The sequence below is a fragment of the Nasonia vitripennis genome (assembly GCF_009193385.2).
Source record: "Nasonia vitripennis strain AsymCx chromosome 2 unlocalized genomic scaffold, Nvit_psr_1.1 chr2_random0002, whole genome shotgun sequence".
Lineage (NCBI taxonomy): Eukaryota > Metazoa > Arthropoda > Insecta > Hymenoptera > Pteromalidae > Nasonia > Nasonia vitripennis.
In genome coordinates, this window is record NW_022279608.1 from 3,178,339 (window position 1) to 3,201,096 (window position 22,758).

Below are 22,758 nucleotides of genomic sequence, written 5' to 3' on the forward strand. Positions count from 1 at the left end.
GCAGTCATCATTTCTCTATCACAAATAGATATCTTTAATAAACTAGATCATATCTGCACAGATGATTATTCGCAGCATCCCGTTAATCCGGGCCGTAGCTGCAGATCATGTCTTGTGATATGCGTGAATAAATGGAGCAGACGTAATCTCTCATTCACAAACAGATATCTTTGAAAAATGAGATTATATCTGCACGGTTAATTATTTTCGGCATCTCTTTCATCTGGACCAAATCTGAAGATCACTTCATGCAATATGCCTGAATACATAGAACAGTCGTCATCTCTCTATCACATATAGATATCTTTAAAAAACAAGATCATACCTGCACAGATGATTATTCGCAGCATCCCTTTCATCCAGACAAAAGCTGCAGATTAGGTCATGTAATATGCGTAAATACATGGAGCACTCGTAATTTCTCATTCACAAACAGATATCTTTAACAAACTAGATCATATCTGCACAGATGATTATTCGCAGCATCCCTTTAATCTGGACCAAATCTGCAGATCACTTCTTGTAATATGCGTGAATACATATAGCAGTTGTCATGTCTCATTCACAAACAGATATCTTTGAAAAATGAGATTATATCTGCACAGTTAATTATTTTCGGCATCTCTTTAATCTGGACAAAATCTTAAGATCACTTCATGCAATATGCCTGAATACATAGAGCAGTCATCATTTCTCTATCACAAATAGATATCTTTAATAAACTAGATCATATCTGCACAGATGATTATTCGCAGCATCCCGTTAATCCGGGCCGTAGCTGCAGATCATGTCTTGTGATATGCGTGAATAAATGGAGCAGATGTAATCTCTCATTCTCAAACAGATATCTTCGAAAAATCAGATTATATCTGCACAGATAATTATTTTCGGCATCTCTTTAATCTGGACCAAATCTGAAGATCACTTCATGCAATATGCCTGAATACATAGAGCAGTCATCATTTCTCTATCACAAATAGATATCTTTAATAAACTAGATCATATCTGCACAGATGATTATTCGCAGCATCTCTTTCATCCAGACAAAAGCTGCAGATTAGGTCATGTAATATGCGTAAATACATGGAGCACTCGTAATTTCTCATTCACAAACAGATATCTTTAACAAACTAGATAATATCTGCACAGATGATTATTCGCAGCATCCCTTTAATCTGGACCAAATCTGCAGATCACTTCTTGTAATATGCGTGAATACATATAGAAGTTGTCATGTCTCATTCACAAACAGATATCTTTGAAAAATGAGATTATATCTGCACAGTTAATTATTTTCGGCATCTCTTTAATCTGGACAAAAATCTAAGATCACTTCATGCAATATGCCTGAATACATCGAGCAGTCATCATTTCTCTATCACAAATAGATATCTTTAATAAACTAGATCATATCTGCACAGATGATTATTCGCAGTATCCCGTTAATCCGGCCGTAGCTGCAGATCATGTCTTGTGATATGCGTGAATAAATGGAGCAGACGTAATCTCTCATTCACAAACAGATATCATTAAAATCAGATATATCTGCACAGATAATTATTTCGGCATCTCCTTAATCTGGACCAAATCTGAGGATCACTTCATGCAATATGCCTGAATACATAGAACAGTCGTAATCTCTCTATCACATATAGATATCTTTAAAAAACAAGATCATATCTGCACAGATGATTATTCGCAGCATCCCTTTCATCCAGACAAAAGCTGCAGATTAGGTCATGTAATATGCGTAAATACATGGAGCACTCGTAATTTCTCATTCACAAACAGATATCTTTAACAAACTAGATCATATCTGCACAGATGATTATTCGCAGCATCCCTTTAATCTGGACCAAATCTGCAGATCACTTCTTGTAATATGCGTGAATACATATAGCAGTTGTCATGTCTCATTCACAAACAGATATCTTTGAAAAATGAGATTATATCTGCACAGTTAATTATTTTCGGCATCTCTTTAATCTGGACAAAAATCTGAAGATCACTTCATGCAATATGCCTGAATACATAGAGCAGTCATCATTTCTCTATCACAAATAGATATCTTTAATAAACTAGATCATATCTGCACAGATGATTATTCGCAGCATCCCGTTAATCCGGGCCGTAGCTGCAGATCATGTCTTGTGATATGCGTGAATAAATGGAGCAGACGTAATCTCTCATTCACAAACAGATATCTTGAAAATCAGATTATATCTGCACAGATAATTATTTTCGGCATCTCTTCATCTGGACCAAATCTGAAGATCACTTATGCAATATCCTGAATACATAGACAGTCTCATCTCTATCACAATAGATATCTTTAAAAACAGATATCTGCACAGATATTTGCAGCACTTTATCCAGACAAACTCAGATAGTTGTATAGCGTAAATACATGGAGCAGTCGTCATTTCTCATTCACAAACAGATATCTTTGAAAACAGATATTTCTGCACAGATGATTATCGTAGCATCCTATCCCATACAGATCATGCTAGATTACAGCACGTCTTGTGATATGCGTAATACATGAGCAGTCGTCATTTCTCATTCAAACAGATATCTTTGAAAAATAATATTTCTGCACAGATGATATTCCAGTATCCGTTAATCCGGCGAGCTGCAGTTCATGTCTTGTGATATCGTGAATAATGGAGCAGATCGTAATCTCTCATCTCAAAACAGATATCTTAAAAATCGATTATATCTGCACAGATATATTTTCGGATCTCTTAATCGGACAAACTCAGATAAGTTATGTATATGCGTAAATACATGGAGCAGTCGTCATTTCTCATCACAAACAGATATCTTTAAAAATAGATAATCTGCACAGATGATATCGGCATCTTTATCCAGGACAAAACTACAGATAAGTATGTAATATGCGTAAATACAGGAGCAGTCGTATTTCTCATTCACAAACAGATATCTTAAAAATAGATAATTTGCACAGAATTGAAAAATATGCAGTTATGCTACATCAATATCTTTGAAAAATAGATAATTCTGCACAGAATATGCATCCTTATCGGACAATCAGTCACTTAAATGCGAATACATAGAGCAGTCATCATTTCTCTATCACAAATAGATATCTTTAATAAACTAGATCATATCTGCACAGATGATTATTCGCAGCATCCCGTTAATCCGGGCCGTACTGCAGATCAGTCTTGTGATATGCGTGAATAAATGGAGCAGACGTATCTCTCATTCACAAACAGATATCTTAAAAATCAGATAATCTGCACAGATAATTATTTTCGGCATCTCCTTAATCTGGACCAAATCTGAAGATCACTTCATGCAATATGCCTGAATACATAGACAGTCGTCATTCTCATCACAAAAGATATCTTAAAAACTAGATCATATCTGCACAGATGATTATTCGCAGATCCTTTCATCCAGACAAAACTGCAGATTAGTCATGTAATATGCGTAAATACATGGAGCACTCGTAATTTCTCATTCACAAACAGATATCTTTAACAAACTAGATAATATCTGCACAGATGATTATTCGCAGCATCCCTTTAATCTGGACCAAATCTGCAGATCACTTCTTGTAATATGCGTGAATACATATAGCAGTTGTCATGTCTCATTCACAAACAGATATCTTTGAAAAATGAGATTATATCTGCACAGTTAATTATTTCGGCATCTCTTTAATCTGGACAAAATCTTAAGATCACTTCATGCAATATGCCTGAATACATAGAGCAGTCATCATTTCTCTATCACAAATAGATATCTTTAATAAACTAGATCATATCTGCACAGATGATTATTCGCAGATCCCGTTAATCCGGGCCGTAGCTGCAGATCATGTCTTGTGATATGCGTGAATAAATGGAGCAGACGTAATCTCTCATTCACAAACAGATATCTTAAAATCAGATATATCTGCACAGATAATATTTTCGGCATCTCTTATCTGGACCAAATCTGAGGATCACTTCATGCAATATGCTGAATACATAGAACAGTCGTAATCTCTCTATCACATATAGATATCTTTAAAAACAGATCATATCTGCACAGATGATTATTCGCAGCATCCCTTTCATCCGACAAAACTGCAGATTAGTCATGTAATATGCGTAAATACATGAGCATCGTAATTTCTCATTCACAAACAGATATCTTTAACAAACTAGATCATATCTGCACAGATGATTATTCGCAGCATCCCTTTAATCTGCACTAAATCTGCAGATCACTTCTTGTAATATGCGTGAATACATATAGCAGTTGTCATGTCTCATTCACAAACAGATATCTTTGAAAAATGAGATTATATCTGCACGGTTAATTATTTTCGGCATCTCTTTCATCTGGACCAAATCTGAAGATCACTTCATGCAATATGCCTGAATACATAGAACAGTCGTCATTTCTCTATCACATATAGATATCTTTAAAAAACAAGATCATATCTGCACAGATGATTATTCGCAGCATCCCGTTAATCCGGGCCGTAGCTGCAGATCATGTCTTGTGATATGCGTGAATAAATGGAGCAGACGTAATCTCTCATTCTCAAACAGATATCTTCGAAAAATCAGATTATATCTGCACAGATAATTATTTTCGGCATCTCTTTAATCTGGACCAAATCTGAAGATCACTTCATGCAATATGCCTGAATACATAGAACAGTCGTCATCTCTCTATCACATATAGATATCTTTAAAAAACAAGATCATATCTGCACAGATGATTATTCGCAGCATCTCTTTCATCCAGACAAAAGCTGCAGATTAGGTCATGTAATATGCGTAAATACATGGAGCACTCATAATTTCTCATTCACAAACAGATATCTTTAACAAACTAGATAATATCTGCACAGATGATTATTCGCAGCATCCCTTTAATCTGGACCAAATCTGCAGATCACTTCTTGTAATATGCGTGAATACATATAGAAGTTGTCATGTCTCATTCACAAACAGATATCTTTGAAAAATGAGATTATATCTGCACAGTTAATTATTTTCGGCATCTCTTTAATCTGGACAAAAATCTTAAGATCACTTCATGCAATATGCCTGAATACATAGAGCAGTCATCATTTCTCTATCACAAATAGGTATCTTTAATAAACTAGATCATATCTGCACAGATGATTATTCGCAGCATCCCGTTAATCCGGGCCGTAGCTGCAGATCATGTCTTGTGATATGCGTGAATAAATGGAGCAGACGTAATCTCTCATTCACAAACAGATATCTTTAAAATCAGATCATATCTGCACAGATAATTATTTTCGGCATCTCCTGAATCTGGACCAAATCTGAGGATCACTTCATGCAATATGCCTGAATACATAGAACAGTCGTAATCTCTCTATCACATATAGATATCTTTAAAAAACAAGATCATATCTGCACAGATGATTATTCGCAGCATCCCTTTAATCTGCACTAAATCTGCAGATCACTTCTTGTAATATGCGTGAATACATATAGCAGTTGTCATGTCTCATTCACAAACAGATATCTTTGAAAAATGAGATTATATCTGCACGGTTAATTATTTTCGGCATCTCTTTCATCTGGACCAAATCTGAAGATCACTTCATGCAATATGCCTGAATACATAGAACAGTCGTCATTTCTCTATCACATATAGATATCTTTAAAAAACAAGATCATATCTGCACAGATGATTATTCGCAGCATCCCGTTAATCCGGGCCGTAGCTGCAGATCATGTCTTGTGATATGCGTGAATAAATGGAGCAGACGTAATCTCTCATTCTCAAACAGATATCTTCGAAAAATCAGATTATATCTGCACAGATAATTATTTTCGGCATCTCTTTAATCTGGACCAAATCTGAAGATCACTTCATGCAATATGCCTGAATACATAGAACAGTCGTCATCTCTCTATCACATATAGATATCTTTAAAAAACAAGATCATATCTGCACAGATGATTATTCGCAGCATCTCTTTCATCCAGACAAAAGCTGCAGATTAGGTCATGTAATATGCGTAAATACATGGAGCACTCATAATTTCTCATTCACAAACAGATATCTTTAACAAACTAGATAATATCTGCACAGATGATTATTCGCAGCATCCCTTTAATCTGGACCAAATCTGCAGATCACTTCTTGTAATATGCGTGAATACATATAGAAGTTGTCATGTCTCATTCACAAACAGATATCTTTGAAAAATGAGATTATATCTGCACAGTTAATTATTTTCGGCATCTCTTTAATCTGGACAAAAATCTTAAGATCACTTCATGCAATATGCCTGAATACATAGAGCAGTCATCATTTCTCTATCACAAATAGGTATCTTTAATAAACTAGATCATATCTGCACAGATGATTATTCGCAGCATCCCGTTAATCCGGGCCGTAGCTGCAGATCATGTCTTGTGATATGCGTGAATAAATGGAGCAGACGTAATCTCTCATTCACAAACAGATATCTTTAAAATCAGATCATATCTGCACAGATAATTATTTTCGGCATCTCCTGAATCTGGACCAAATCTGAGGATCACTTCATGCAATATGCCTGAATACATAGAACAGTCGTAATCTCTCTATCACATATAGATATCTTTAAAAAACAAGATAATATCTGCACAGATGATTATTCGCAGCATCCCTTTCATCCAGACAAAAGCTGCAGATTAGGTCATGTAATATGCGTAAATACATGGAGCACTCGTAATTACTCATTCACAAACAGATATCTTTAACAAACTAGATCATATCTGCACAGATGATTATTCGCAGCATCCCTTTAATCTGGACCAAATCTGCAGATCACTTCTTGTAATATGCGTGAATACATATAGCAGTTGTCATGTCTCATTCACAAACAGATATCTTTGAAAAATGAGATTATATCTGCACAGTTAATTATTTTCGGCATCTCTTTAATCTGGACAAAAATCTGAAGATCACTTCATGCAATATGCCTGAATACATAGAGCAGTCATCATTTCTCTATCACAAATAGATATCTTTAATAAACTAGATCATATCTGCACAGATGATTATTCGCAGCATCCCTTTCAGCTAGACAAAAGCTGCAAATTAGGTCATGTAATATGCGTAAATACATGGAGCACTCGTAATTTCTCATTCACAAACAGATATCTTTAACAAACTAGATCATATCTGCACAGATGATTATTCGCAGCATCCCTTTCATCCAGACAAAAGCTGCAGAATAGGTCTACTAATATACGTAAATTCATGGGGCAGTTGTCATTTCTCATTCACAAAAAGATATCTGTGAAAAACTAGATCATATCTGCACAGATGATTATTCGCAGAATCCCGTTAATCCGGCCTGAAGCTGCAGATCACGTCTTGTGATAAGCGTGAATATATATAGCAGTTGTCATCTCTCAAGCACAAACAGAAATCTTTAACAAACTAGATCATATCTGCACAGATGATTATTCGCAGCAACCCTTTCATCTGGACCAAATCTGCAGATAACGTCTTGTGATATGCGTGAATACATAGAGCAGTCGTTATTTCTCATTCACAAACAGATATCTTTGAAAAATGAGATAATTTCTGCACAGATGATTATGCGTAGCATCCTTTTTATCCAGACTAATTCTACCGATTACGTCTTGTGATATGCGTGAATACATGGATGATTATTCGCAGCATCCCGTTAATCCGGGCCGAAGCTGCAGATCATGTCTTGTGATATGCGTGAATAAATGGAGTAGACGTAATCTCTCATTCTCAAACAGATATCTTCGAAAAATCAGATTATATCTGCACAGATAATTATTTTCGGCATCTCTTTAATCTGGACCAAATCTGAAGATCACTTCATGCAATATGCCTGAATACATAGAACAGTCGTCATCTCTCTATCACATATAGATATCTTTAAAAAACAAGATCATATCTGCACAGATGATTATTCGCAGCATCTCTTTCATCCAGACAAAAGCTGCAGATTAGGTCATGTAATATGCGTAAATACATGGAGCACTCATAATTTCTCATTCACAAACAGATATCTTTAACAAACTAGATAATATCTGCACAGATGATTATTCGCAGCATCCCTTTAATCTGGACCAAATCTGCAGATCACTTCTTGTAATATGCGTGAATACATATAGCAGTTGTCATGTCTCTTTCACAAATAGATATCTTTGAAAAATGAGATTATATCTGCACAGTTAATTATTTTCGGCATCTCTTTAATCTGGACAAAAATCTGAAGATCACTTCATGCAATATGCCTGAATACATAGAGCAGTCATCATTTCTCTATCACAAATAGATATCTTTAATAAACTAGATCATATCTGCACAGATGATTATTCGCAGCATCCCGTTAATCCGGGCCGTAGCTGCAGATCATGTCTTGTGATATGCGTGAATAAATGGAGCAGACGTAATCTCTCATTCACAAACAGATATCTTCGAAAAATCAGATTATATCTGCACAGATAATTATTTTCGGCATCTCCTTAATCTGGACCAAATCTGAGGATCACTTCATGCAATATGCCTGAATACATAGAACAGTCGTAATCTCTCTATCACATATAGATATCTTTAAAAAACAAGATCATATCTGCACAGATGATTATTCGCAGCATCCCTTTCATCCAGACAAAAGCTGCAGATTAGGTCATGTAATATGCGTAAATACATGGAGCACTCGTAATTTCTCATTCACAAACAGATATCTTTAACAAACTAGATCATATCTGCACAGATGATTATTCGCAGCATCCCTTTCATCCAGACAAAAGCTGCAGAATAGGTCTACTAATATACGTAAATTCATGGGGCAGTTGTCATTTCTCATTCACAAAAAGATATCTGTGAAAAACTAGATCATATCTGCACAGATGATTATTCGCAGAATCCCGTTAATCCGGCCTGAAGCTGCAGATGACGTCTTGTGATAAGCGTGAATATATATAGCAGTTGTCATCTCTCAAGCACAAACAGAAATCTTTAACAAACTAGATCATATCTGCACAGATGATTATTCGCAGCAACCCTTTCATCTGGACCAAATCTGCAGATAACGTCTTGTGATATGCGTGAATACATAGAGCAGTCGTCATTTCTATATCACAAACAGATATCTTTAACAAACTCGATTATATCTGCACAGATGATTATTTTCGGAATCTCTTGAATCCGGACCAAACCTACAGATTAAGTTATGTAATATGCGTAAATACACGGAGCAGTCGTCATTTCTCATTCACAAACAGATATCTTTGAAAAATGAGATAATTTCTGCACAGATGATTATGCGTAGCATCCTTTTTATCCAGACTAATTCTACCGATTACGTCTTGTGATATGCGTGAATACATGGAGCAGTCGTCATCTCTCATTCATAAACAGATATCTTTGAAAAATGAGATAATTTCTGCACAGATGATTATTCGCAGTATCCCGTTAATCCGGACCGAAGCTGCAGTTCAGGTCTTGTGATATGCGTGAATAAATGGAGCAGACGTCATCTCTCATTCATAAACAGATATCTTTGAAAAATGAGATAATTTCTGCACAGATGATTATTCGCAGTATCCCTTTAATCTGGATCAATCTGCAGATAACGTCTTGTGATATGAGTAAATACATAGAGCAGTCGTCAATTCTATATCACAAACAGATATCTTTAACAAACTCGATTATATCTGCACAGATGAATATTTTCGGAATCTCTTGAATCCGGACCAAACCTACAGATTAAGTTATGTAATATGCGTAAATACACGGAGCAGTCGTCATTTCTCATTCACAAACAGATATCTTTGAAAAATGAGATAATTTCTGCACAGATGATTATGCGTAGCATCCTTTTTATCCAGACTAATTCTACCGATTACGTCTTGTGATATGCGTGAATACATGGATGATTATTCGCAGCATCCCGTTAATCCGGGCCGAAGCTGCAGATCATGTCTTGTGATATGCGTGAATAAATGGAGCAGACGTAATCTCTCATTCTCAAACAGATATCTTCGAAAAATCAGATTATATCTGCACAGATAATTATTTTCGGCATCTCTTTAATCTGGGCCAAATCTGAAGATCACTTCATGCAATATGCCTGAATACATAGAACAGTCGTCATCTCTCTATCACATATAGATATCTTTAAAAAACAAGATCATATCTGCACAGATGATTATTCGCAGCATCTCTTTCATCCAGACAAAAGCTGCAGATTAGGTCATGTAATATGCGTAAATACATGGAGCACTCGTAATTTCTCATTCACAAACAGATATCTTTAACAAACTAGATCATATCTGCACATATGATTATTCGCAGCATCCCTTTAATCTGTACCAAATCTGCAGATCACTTCTTGTAATATCCGTGAATAAATGGAGCAGACGTAATCTCTCATTCACAAACAGATATCTTTGAAAAATGAGATTATATCTGCACGGTTAATTATTTTCGGCATCTCTTTCATCTGGACCAAATCTGAAGATCACTTCATGCAATATGCCTGAATACATAGAACAGTCGTCATCTCTCTATCACTTATAGATATCTTTAAAAAACAAGATCATATCTGCACAGATGATTATTCGCAGCATCCCGTTAATCCGGGCCGAAGCTGCAGATTAGGTCATGTAATATGCGTAAATACATGGAGCACTCGTAATTTCTCATTCACAAACAGATATCTTTAACAAACTAGATCATATCTGCACAGATGATTATTCGCAGCATCCCGTTAATCCGGGCCGTAGCTGCAGATCATGTCTTGTGATATGCGTGAATAAATGGAGCAGACGTAATCTCTCATTCACAAACAGATATCTTCGAAAAATCAGATTATATCTGCACAGATAATTATTTTCGGCATCTCTTTAATCTGGACCAAATCTGAAGATCACTTCATGCAATATGCCTGAATACATAGAGCAGTCATCATTTCTCTATCACAAATAGATATCTTTAATAAACTAGATCATATCTGCACAGATGATTATTCGCAGCATCCCGTTAATCCGGGCCGTAGCTGCAGATCATGTCTTGTGATATGCGTGAATACATGGAGCATACGTCATCTCCCATGCGCAAACAGATATCTTTAACAAACTAGATCATATCTGCACGGATGATTATTCGCAGCATACCTCTCATTTGGATCAAATCTGCACATCATGTCATGTGATAAGCGTGAATATATATAGCAGTTGTTATCTCTCAAGCACAAACAGAAATCTTTAACAAACTAGATCATATCTGCACAGATGATTATTCGCAGCAACCCTTTCATCTGGGCCAAATCTGCATATTACGTCTTGTGATATGCGTGAATACATAGAGCAGTCGTCATTTCTCATTCACAAACAGATATCTTTGAAAAACCAGATCATTTCTGCACAGACGATTATTTGCAGCAGCCCTTTAATCTGTACTAAATCTGCAGATCACGATTTGTGATCAACGTAAATACATAGAGCAGTCGTCATTACTTATTCACAAACAGATATCTTTGAAAAACTAAATAATTTTCGCACAGATGATTACTCGCAGCATCCCGTTAATCCCGACCGCAGCTGCAGTTCACGTCTTGTGATATGCGTGAATAAATGGAGCAGACGTCATCTCTCATTCATAAACAGATATCTTTGAAAAATGAGATAATTTCTGCACAGATGATTATTCGCAGTATCCCTTTAATCTGGACCAAATCTGCAGATTACGTCTTGTGATATGCGTGAATACATAGAGCAGTCGTCATTTCTATATCACAAACAGATATCTTTAACAAACTCGATTATATCTGCACAGATGATTATTTTCGGAATCTCTTGAATCCGGGCCAAACCTACAGATTAAGTTATGTAATATGCGTAAATACACGGAGCAGTCGTCATTTCTCATTCACAAACAGATATCTTTGAAAAATGAGATAATTTCCGCACAGATGATTATGCGTAGCATCCTTTTTATCCAGACTAAATCTACCGATTACGTCTTGTGATATGCGTGAATACATGGAGGAGTCGTCATTTGTCATTCACAAACAGATATCTTTGAAAAATGATATAATTTCTGCACAGATTATTATGCGTAGCATCCTTTTTGTCCGGACCAAATCTGCAGATTACGACTCGTGAAATGCGTAAATACATAGAGCTGTCGTCATTTCTCATTCACAAACAGATATCTTTGAAAAACTAAATAATTTTCGCACAGATGATTATTCGCAGCATCCCGTTAATCCGGACCGAAGCTGCAGTTCAGGTCTTGTAATATGCGTGAATAAATGGAGCAGACGTCATCTCTCATTCATAAACAGATATCTTTGAAAAATGAGATAATTTCTGCACAGATGATTATTCGCAGTATCCCTTTAGTCTGGATCAATCTGCAGATAACGTCTTGTGATATGAGTAAATACATAGAGCAGTCGTCATTTCTATATCACAAACAGATATCCTTAACAAACTCGATTATATCTGCACAGATGAATATTTTCGGAATCACTTGAATCCGGACCAAACCTACAGATTAAGTTATGTAATATGCGTAAATACACGGAGCAGTCGTCATTTCTCATTCACAAACAGATATCTTTAACAAACTAGATCATATCTGCACAGATGATTATTCGCAGCATCCCTTTAATCTGCACTAAATCTGCAGATCACTTCTTGTAATATGCGTGAATACATATAGCAGTTGTCATGTCTCATTCACAAACAGATATCTTTGAAAAATGAGATTATATCTGCACGGTTAATTATTTTCGGCATCTCTTTCATCTGGACCAAATCTGAAGATCACTTCATGCAATATGCCTGAATACATAGAACAGTCGTCATCTCTCTATCACATATAGATATCTTTAAAAAACAAGATCATATCTGCACAGATGATTATTCGCAGCATCCCGTTAATCCGGGCCGAAGCTGCAGATTAGGTCATGTAATATGCGTAAATACATGGAGCACTCGTAATTTCTCATTCACAAACAGATATCTTTAACAAACTAGATCATATCTGCACAGATGATTATTCGCAGCATCCCTTTAATCTGGACCAAATCTGCAGATCACTTCTTGTAATATGCGTGAATACATATAGAAGTTGTCATGTCTCATTCACAAACAGATATCTTTGAAAAATGAGATTATATCTGCACAGTTAATTATTTTCGGCATCTCTTTAATCTGGACAAAAATCTTAAGATCACTTCATGCAATATGCCTGAATACATAGAGCAGTCATCATTTCTCTATCACAAATAGATATCTTTAATAAACTAGATCATATCTGCACAGATGATTATTCGCAGCATCCCGTTAATCCGGGCCGTAGCTGCAGATCATGTCTTGTGATATGCGTGAATAAATGGAGCAGACGTAATCTCTCATTCACAAACAGATATCTTTAAAATCAGATCATATCTGCACAGATGATTCTTTTCGGAATCTCTTAAATCCGGACCAAATCTACAGATTACATTATGTAATATTCGTAAATACATGGAGCAGTCGTCATTTCTCATTCACAAACAGATATCTTTGAAAAATGAGATAATTTCTGCACAGATGATTATGCGTAGCAATCTTTTTATCCAGACTAAATCTGCAGATTACGACTCGTGAAATGCGTAAATACATAGAGCTGTCGTCATTTCTCATTCACAAACAGATATCTTTGAAAAACTAAATAATTTTCGCACAGATGATTATTCGCAGCATCCCGTTAATCCGGACCGAAGCTGCAGTTCAGGTCTTGTGATATGCGTGAATAAATGGAGCAGACGTCATCTCTCATTCATAAACAGATATCTTTGAAAAATGAGATAATTTCTGCACAGATGATTATTCGCAGTATCCCTTTAATCTGGATCAATCTGCAGATAACGTCTTGTGATATGAGTAAATACATAGAGCAGTCGTCATTTCTATATCACAAACAGATATCTTTAACAAACTCGATTATATCTGCACAGATGAATATTTTCGGAATCTCTTGAATCCGGACCAAACCTATAGATTAAGTTATGTAATATGCGTAAATACACGGAGCAGTCGTCATTTCTCATTCACAAACAGATATCTTTGAAAAATGAGATTATATCTGCACGGTTAATTATTTTCGGCATCTCTTTCATCTGGACCAAATCTGAAGATCACTTCATGCAATATGCCTGAATACATAGAACAGTCGTCATCTCTCTATCACATATAGATATCTTTAAAAAACAAGATCATATCTGCACAGATGATTATTCGCAGCATCCCGTTAATCCGGGCCGAAGCTGCAGATCATGTCTTGTGATATGCGTGAATAAATGGAGCAGACGTAATCTCTCATTCACAAACAGATATCTTCGAAAAATCAGATTATATCTGCACAGATAATTATTTTCGGCATCTCTTTCATCTGGACCAAATCTGAAGATCACTTCATGCAATATGCCTGAATACATAGAACAGTCGTCATTTCTCTATCACATATAGATATCTTTAAAAAACAAGATCATACCTGCACAGATGATTATTCGCAGCATCCCTTTAATCTGGACCAAATCTGCAGATCACTTCTTGTAATATGCCTGAATACATAGAGCAGTCATCATTTCTCTATCACAAATAGATATCTTTAATAAACTAGATTATATCTGCAGAGATGATTATTCTCAGCAACCCTTTCATCTGGGCCAAATCTGCAGATTACGTCTTGTGATATGCGTGAATACATGGTGCAGTCGTCATTTCTCATTCACAAACAGATATCTTTGAAAAATGAGATTATATCTGCACAGTTAATTATTTTCGGCATCTCTTTAATCTGGACAAAAATCTTAAGATCACTTCATGCAATATGCCTGAATACATAGAGCAGTCATCATTTCTCTATCACAAATAGATATCTTTAATAAACTAGATTATATCTGCAGAGATGATTATTCTCAGCAACCCTTTCATCTGGGCCAAATCTGCAGATTACGTCTTGTGATATGCGTGAATACATGGTGCAGTCGTCATTTCTCATTCACAAAGAGATATCTTTAAAATCAGATCATATCAGCACAGATGATTATTTTCGGAATCTCTTGAATCCGGACCAAATCTACAGATTACATTATGTAATATTCGTAAATACACGGAGCAGTGGTCATTACTCATTCACAAACAGATATCTTTGAAAAATGAGATAATTTCTGCACAGATGATTATGCGTAGCATCCTTTTTGTCCGGACCAAATCTGCAGATTACGACTCGTGAAATGCGTAAATACATAGAGCTGTCGTCATTTCTCATTCACAAACAGATATCTTTGAAAAACTAAATAATTTTCGCACAGATGATTATTCGCAGCATCCCGTTAATCCGGACCGAAGCCTCAGTTCAGGTCTTGTGATATGCGTGAATAAATGGAGCAGACGTCATCTCTCATTCATAAACAGATATCTTTGAAAAATGAGATAATTTCTGCATAGATGATTATTCGCAGTATCCCTTTAATCTGGATCAATCTGCAGATAACGTCTTGTGATATGAGTAAATACATAGAGCAGTCGTCATTTCTATATCACAAACAGATATCTTTAACAAACTCGATTATATCTGCACAGATGAATATTTTCGGAATCTCTTGAATCCGGACCAAACCTACAGATTAAGTTATGTAATATGCGTAAATACACGGAGCAGTCGTCATTTCTCATTCACAAACAGATATCTTTGAAAAAGTAGATAATTTCTGCACAGATGATTATGCGTAGCAATTATTCTTATCCAGACCAAATCTGCAGATCACGTCATGTGATATGCGTGAATACATGGTGCAGTCGTCATTTCTCATTCACAAACAGATATCTTTAAAAACCAGATCATTTCTGCACAGATGATTATTTTCAGCAGCCCATTAATCTGTACTAAATCTGTAGATAACGTCTTGTGATATGCGAGAATACATAGAGCAGTCGTCATTTTGCATTTATAAACAGGTATCTCCAAAAAACAGGATTATATCTGTACAGATGATTATTCTCAGCAACCCTTTCATCTGGGCCAAATCTGCAGATTACGTCTTGTGATATGCGTGAATACATGGTGCAGTCGTCATTTCTCATTCACAAAGAGATATCTATGAAAAACTAGATCATATCTGCACAGATGATTATTCGCAGCATCCCGTTAATCCAGGCCGAAGCTGCAGATCACATCTTGTGATATGCGTGAATACATGGAGCATACATCATCTCTCATGCGCAAAAAGATATCTTTAACAAACTAGATCATATCTGCACGGATGATTATTCGCAGCATACATCTCATTTGGATCAAATCTGCAAATCATGTCATGTGATATGCGTGAATACATATAGCAGTTGTCATCTCTCAAGCACAAACAGATATCTTTAACAAACTAGATCATATCTGCACAGATTATTATGCGTAGCATCCTTTTTATCCAGACCAAAAGCTGCATATTACGTCATGTGATATGCGTGGATACATGGAGCAGTCGTCATTTCTCATTCACAAACAGATATCTTTGAAAAATGAGATAATTTCTGCACAGATGATTATGCGTAGCAATTATTTTTATCCAGACCAAATCTGCAGATCACGTCATGTGATATGCGTGAATACATGGTGCAGTTGTTACGTCCGATGCTCGACGCACTATAAAATATTCCTCCGTTTTGAGTCAGCTTCCGCTGAACTCGGGATGGAGACGTTCCCTGATTTTATCCTGATTAACGCGTATTTCAACTAAACTTTATATCCCAACCCTCACAAACGAACAAGTTTGATTGAACTGTAGGTCAAAAGGCCTCCTACATGCGAAGTCCAGTCAACCCTCCAATCAATCACACAAGTTCACCCTAAATTTTGTATATGAGCGGCAGCGTTCAAAAACCTACTCACATACAATTTTCCACCCTTGTAAATTATAATTTCATTTATTAATATTTTACTTACTTTTTTGCTGTTGAAGTGAAATCAAAGTTTACTGGATAGTAAACTTCTTCCTTCTTGTGTAGTTTGTAGAATTTATAGTTATTTTAATATACTCGAAAAATTAAATTTTTAAACTTCACTTTATTTAATTTGAAATACTAAATTTATTTGAAAACTTAAAGTTATTTTACAAAAAAAAGAAATCACGCTTTAGCCACCACGGCTTAAAAGGTAGAACAACTTAATATGAAATACAGGAGCAGCCACCTTGACTGGTCTCCTTGCAGTCACTGAGCTTTCCTCCGCACGCTTTTCCTCGTTTCACCCTCGCGTCCTTTTCCCTTTCCTACCCGATTTTTCCAACAGGCCCATCCCTTTGGGTCTGCGTCAGCGCCCTCTACATCGGTCATCGACCTATAGCATCGCGTCCTTCCGCTTGGTTCCCGCCTCTTCCGGTCCTCTTTCGCACCCTTTGTCCCTCCCACACTACTCTTAGCCTTGCCGATTTTTCGTTAGATGGCCCTCTCTGTACCGTTTTCAATTTTTCTACGCGTTATTTATAATATGTTTGTAAAATTCATATTTTGTAATAATAGTATCATTATAATATTCTGCCTGCTATTTTTAACTAATTTTTTATAACATTCATTTTTTAATTGAAATCAAATCGTAAAATCTGCACGGATAAATAATCATTTTACACCGTGGTCGCCAACTTTTTATCTAACATAATAAATCTATGTAACTATTAAACTAAAAACTAATCATAAAATTTGTACAAGTATTATTTTAAGTTTTACTCCGCGAACACGTGCTCTTACTCTTGAACTAAATAAAATATGCACAGCTGTAGCTTAGTATTTTCAGCTGTCCATACTTTACATGAATTTAAATCTTCTACATTATTTAATATAAATATTCTACTTCAAAAATAAAAATTTTATCCACGGCTTCGTGTTCTACGGCGTAACATAAGCATAGTAAACAAAATTTCTGGGTTTTTCCCAGCTGCGCACAAATTTTATGGTAGGGCCGCTGCCCGCCGCACCGATCCCAATCGCTATGCCCACGCTCGCTCTTAATGGCCTCGGACTGTCTAACTGCGCTGTCCGGACGCTCGCTTATCTACGGTAAACACAAACACATTTTTTTTTGAAATGCGCGCAGCTGCGCACACTTTATTTTATTTAATATTTTTTTTGTTTTTTTTTTAAATTAGGCTATGACGTAACACCCCCACCCTTAAACTATTACTAGGGTCTGAAAGACCATAGTAATTATTACTCTCCTGAGTAATGAAAAATAGAGATATATTAATTAGAAATCTTAAATATAATTTTTACTTAATCTATAACTGAAGAATAAAATTATATGAATTGCGTTGTAATTTATTACGCAGACCTTTTAACTCCACAGTACTCCCATGAGTTTACTAACACCTTGAGAAAAATCCCTCGTTTCTCTTCTTGTCGTCTACTTGATTTATTTGTTGAGATGTTGATGGCTCTTGATTCAATGGTTCTTGCAATTCTATGTCTTGGTTTTCGTCCTGCTTTTGATCCGTATCGGTTTTATTTAAATGTAATAATAAGTAAGTTATTGATCCCCAAACTGCACCTAACAGATGTATGGACCATCCGTATATTGCATGCAATGTATATCCTTGGATGCCGATGTCAATTATTGTTTTTATTAAATGAAATATTAAAAATATTCCAATCACTCCTGCACTTACTGTCCCGAACGTTAGGAACTTCATCCAGATCCTGTCCCAAGTTGATGCAATTATCTTTTCTACTGCATCTGCATTAAGTAACTTAATTAATGTGCCTTCTTTATCTGTCACAATGTGTCCGCGCATCTCTCGAGCAATATCGTTGAGTAAGGCTGGTTTTTCGACTGGAAACATGATTCTTTCTCTCAGTTCGTCTAAATCTTTTTCTGTGTAAATGCCAGATGTTGCTAAGGATTCTGGACTTTTGTACTCCCAGCTACTTTTTGAATTTGGTTGAATGGTAATTGGATCTTTTGTATCTGTTGGTTTTGGCAGTATTTTATACCAGGTTCCTTCTATTGAGTAGTATGCTGGTAAAAGATGGTTGCATGAAATCTGCGTACCTCTTAATTTTAAAATATGAGTTCTCGGTGTGAGATACATAGTTCTATTTCCTTTTGTGACTTCTAATTCTGAATAACAATTGTCGCCGTGCTTTACTTTCACTTCTACTGGTATGCATTTTATTACGTGTACTACTTCTCCTGCTACTAACGCCATATATCCTGGACCCTTCATCAAGTGATAAGCAAACTCATCAGGTGCCTGTGTAGCTATTGCCAACGCATTCTTTAAGGTCTGTCGCTCTATATTACACCGCTGTACAACGACGTCTCTATATAATTGCTTAATTTGATGTCTCATATGTTTTTCTACAAATACAAATTTTGAATTTACATACGCAAAAATATCTAAGTTTGAAACTGAAATTTTACTTTTAGTCGCAAATGTCTGTCCTTTAACTGTTTCAAAAATTACTAATTTGGGATGTTCTGTTCTGATAATAGTATAACCGCATAAATAGTCTTTACTTTTACTAGTTAACGCAAAAGTTATATCATTTGTCGCAAGTGAATATATAATTTGTTCCTTATTATATTCTGAATCTATCATTTTATTCGCAAAACCTTCATATAATACTCCGTACCGATCGAATTTGCAATTATCTCTTGGTATTGCGCTCCAAAAAGTGTATCCGCCTTCAACATCAATGCAACTCTCTTCCGAAAGATTACAAACTGTCCCTGATTTTAAAAATATTTTGTTATTATTGATATTAATTTTTGCTGAATATTCTTTTAAACTAATTTGCATTACTCCCTGAACGACTACATTTTCCCAAGTTCCGTAAGGATCAGAATACGCACCTCCGTTGCACGTTCCCTCACTATTTACAAAACCTGTGAATTGCATACTGTGTGTGACTGTTCTATTGACTTTTACGCCTGCTATTACATGAACGTTTGCGAACATAAATGTGCCTGATCTATGCAATTCTTGACATGCTTTTCTACTTACATCATATAGATACTCGCTTTGCCCGTTATTAACAATTGAAATGTGTGAATGCATTCCGCAATAATATACCGTTCTCTTAATTTCTAATTTACATTGTATTACAGTTGCTTCAGAATACTCATTTATCTGCAGCAACTGTACGTACTCGCGCGTTACATTAATCGTATCTTGTGGCGCTTCGCATGGCCCTACATCTAGTAAAGATAATGTTGTTATATTTAGCGATCGGGATCCGCAATCATAACCTACTAATCCTAAAACTACTGGCAAGACTAAGATTCCCCATAAGACTAATTTCGCCATATTTAGGTATTATTCTGTAATCAAAAAAAAAATCAAAATTTATTAATCACTATCTCGGTGTAGTAATGGTTTTTTCCTTTTTGCCTGAATTTTAATTTTAAAAATTCTTAATCGATTGATGTGAACTATTTTGTCTCCCTTTTCTGTTTTTATACGAACGTTATTTTTGTTTAAAATTTCCATGATTCTATATGGTCCGGAATAGTGATTTTTTAATTTTTTTGGCTTATGTCCTGATTTTAAGAATACGAAATCTCCTACATTAAAATTCTTAGGGTTAATATGATTATCATAATATTTTTTTGATTTTATTTTTGCATCTACTAAATTATCGTGAACTAATTTTCTAATTTCATGTAACCTACTTACTAAATCTATGATATATCCTTTATATGTTGGACACACATCACCTTCTCGTAGTGGCTCGCTAGAAGGAATCCTTGCTAGTCGACCAAAAACTACTTCAAATGGAGTGTGTTTTGTCCCTTCGTGAATTCCGGTATTATAGTTTAAAGTTGCTACATCAACCCATTCATCCCAATCATCATCACCGTCAGCATATTGCTTTAAAAACTCGCTCAACGCATGATGTGAACGTTCTAATGACCCGTTCGATTGTGGATGAAAAGCAGTAGTTCTAACTTTCTTTATTTTAAATCGTTTTGCCACTCTTGTCATTAGCTTACTTAAAAAGTTGCTTCCCTGATCAGTTAAAACTACTCGCGGTGCTCCAAAAATACATATTACTTTCTTTACAAATACATCCGCAATAGTAGCTGCATAAGTGTCTTTTATAGGTATTGCTATACAAAATTTTGAGAGCTGATCTTGTAAAGTTAAAATATACTCATTCCCGTTTTTAGTTTTCGGTAAAGGTCCTACTTATCCATTGCTATTTTAACAAAAGTTGTTCCCGGCGTATCTGTAATTATCATTGGTTGTTTGGTATTTAATCTAACTAATTTTTTTAACTGACAATCTAAACACATTTGAATTCTTTTCTGTATATCTTCCTTTAAATTTTCCCAATAATAATTTTCTTTAATTCGCTTATAAGTTTTTGAAACACCTCTATGCCCTCCTATCGCTGATGTATGTAATTCGTTAAATATCAAGTCTCTTTTTTCTACTGGTACATACTTTAAAGTTCCTTTACAAATAATTATTTTAATATTAGAATCCTCAAAAACTTTACTAATTAAATTTAAAATCTCATTCCACTCTAATTTTTCTATTTCTTTACTTTTTGCAAAACTACAATCTTTCTGATTTAATTTTTCTAAATTTTCTTTTAATTCAATTAACACTGTTTCGATATTTATTTTAATTTGTGATATTGACTCTGGTTTTTCATTTTTAATGCACATAGGAAAATAATATTTATTGTTTGATCTTTTATTGCTTTTAACTTCATTTAGTTCTAATATTGTATTTGGATCTATTTTTTTTAAATTTAATCAACTCTGTCGCACCAAAATCACAAGGTTTTCCAGCACTATCTATAAAATAGGCTACATTACTTTTTCTATACTGAATCAATTCTTTACTATAAACAATTTTTGAACTATGAACTTCATCTTGTGATTTTGTTTCAACTTCGTCATCTGAATTATCATTATTTAAAATATCATCATTATTATTATTTAAAATTTCCTTGTTGTCTAAATTGTCATTATTATCATTAAAAATGTCTTCGTCTGAGGACGACGATAAACTATCCTCATCTTTATCATTAGCTTATTTTAAAGGTTTTGGTTTTATTTTATTTAATTTAGGTAAATTTTCTACTTCAGCTTCAATATCACCGTCACTCTCCTCACTCTCTTCGTAATTAATTTTATTTCTATTTCTCTTTGGGTACCGATCTTTAAGTGGCCCTTGATTTATTTTTTTAGTTACTTTCCGGTTTTTACTTTTCACTAATCTCTTAACATTTGGTTTTCGAATTTTTGTTACTTCATTTTTGTCTTGTTCAGTTAAGTCTTTATTTATTTTAGCCCTTGCTCTTGTCACAACGTTTAACTCCACGGGATTCCTAGACAAAGCATCTGCGTTACAGTTTTGCTTGCCTGGTTTATACTCGATCGTGTAGTCGTACTCAGATAATTTAAATCGCCATTTTTGAACCCGAGTGTTTAAATCAGCAGATTTGAACCATAATAAAGGCTTGTGATCTGTGATTATTGTAAATCGGCGTCCAAATACATAAGGTCTAAACGTTTTAACACTATGTATCATGGCGAGTGCCTCTTTTTCGTACACGTCATATTGTAACTCCGCGCCTCTCAATACTCTCGAGGTGTATGCTATGGGCCGGTCCTTTCCAATAGTCCCTTGAGATAAAATCCCTCCCAAAGCATATCCCGATGCATCAGTCGTTATTAAAAATGGTTTTGTGAAGTCTGGATATTGCAACAATGGTG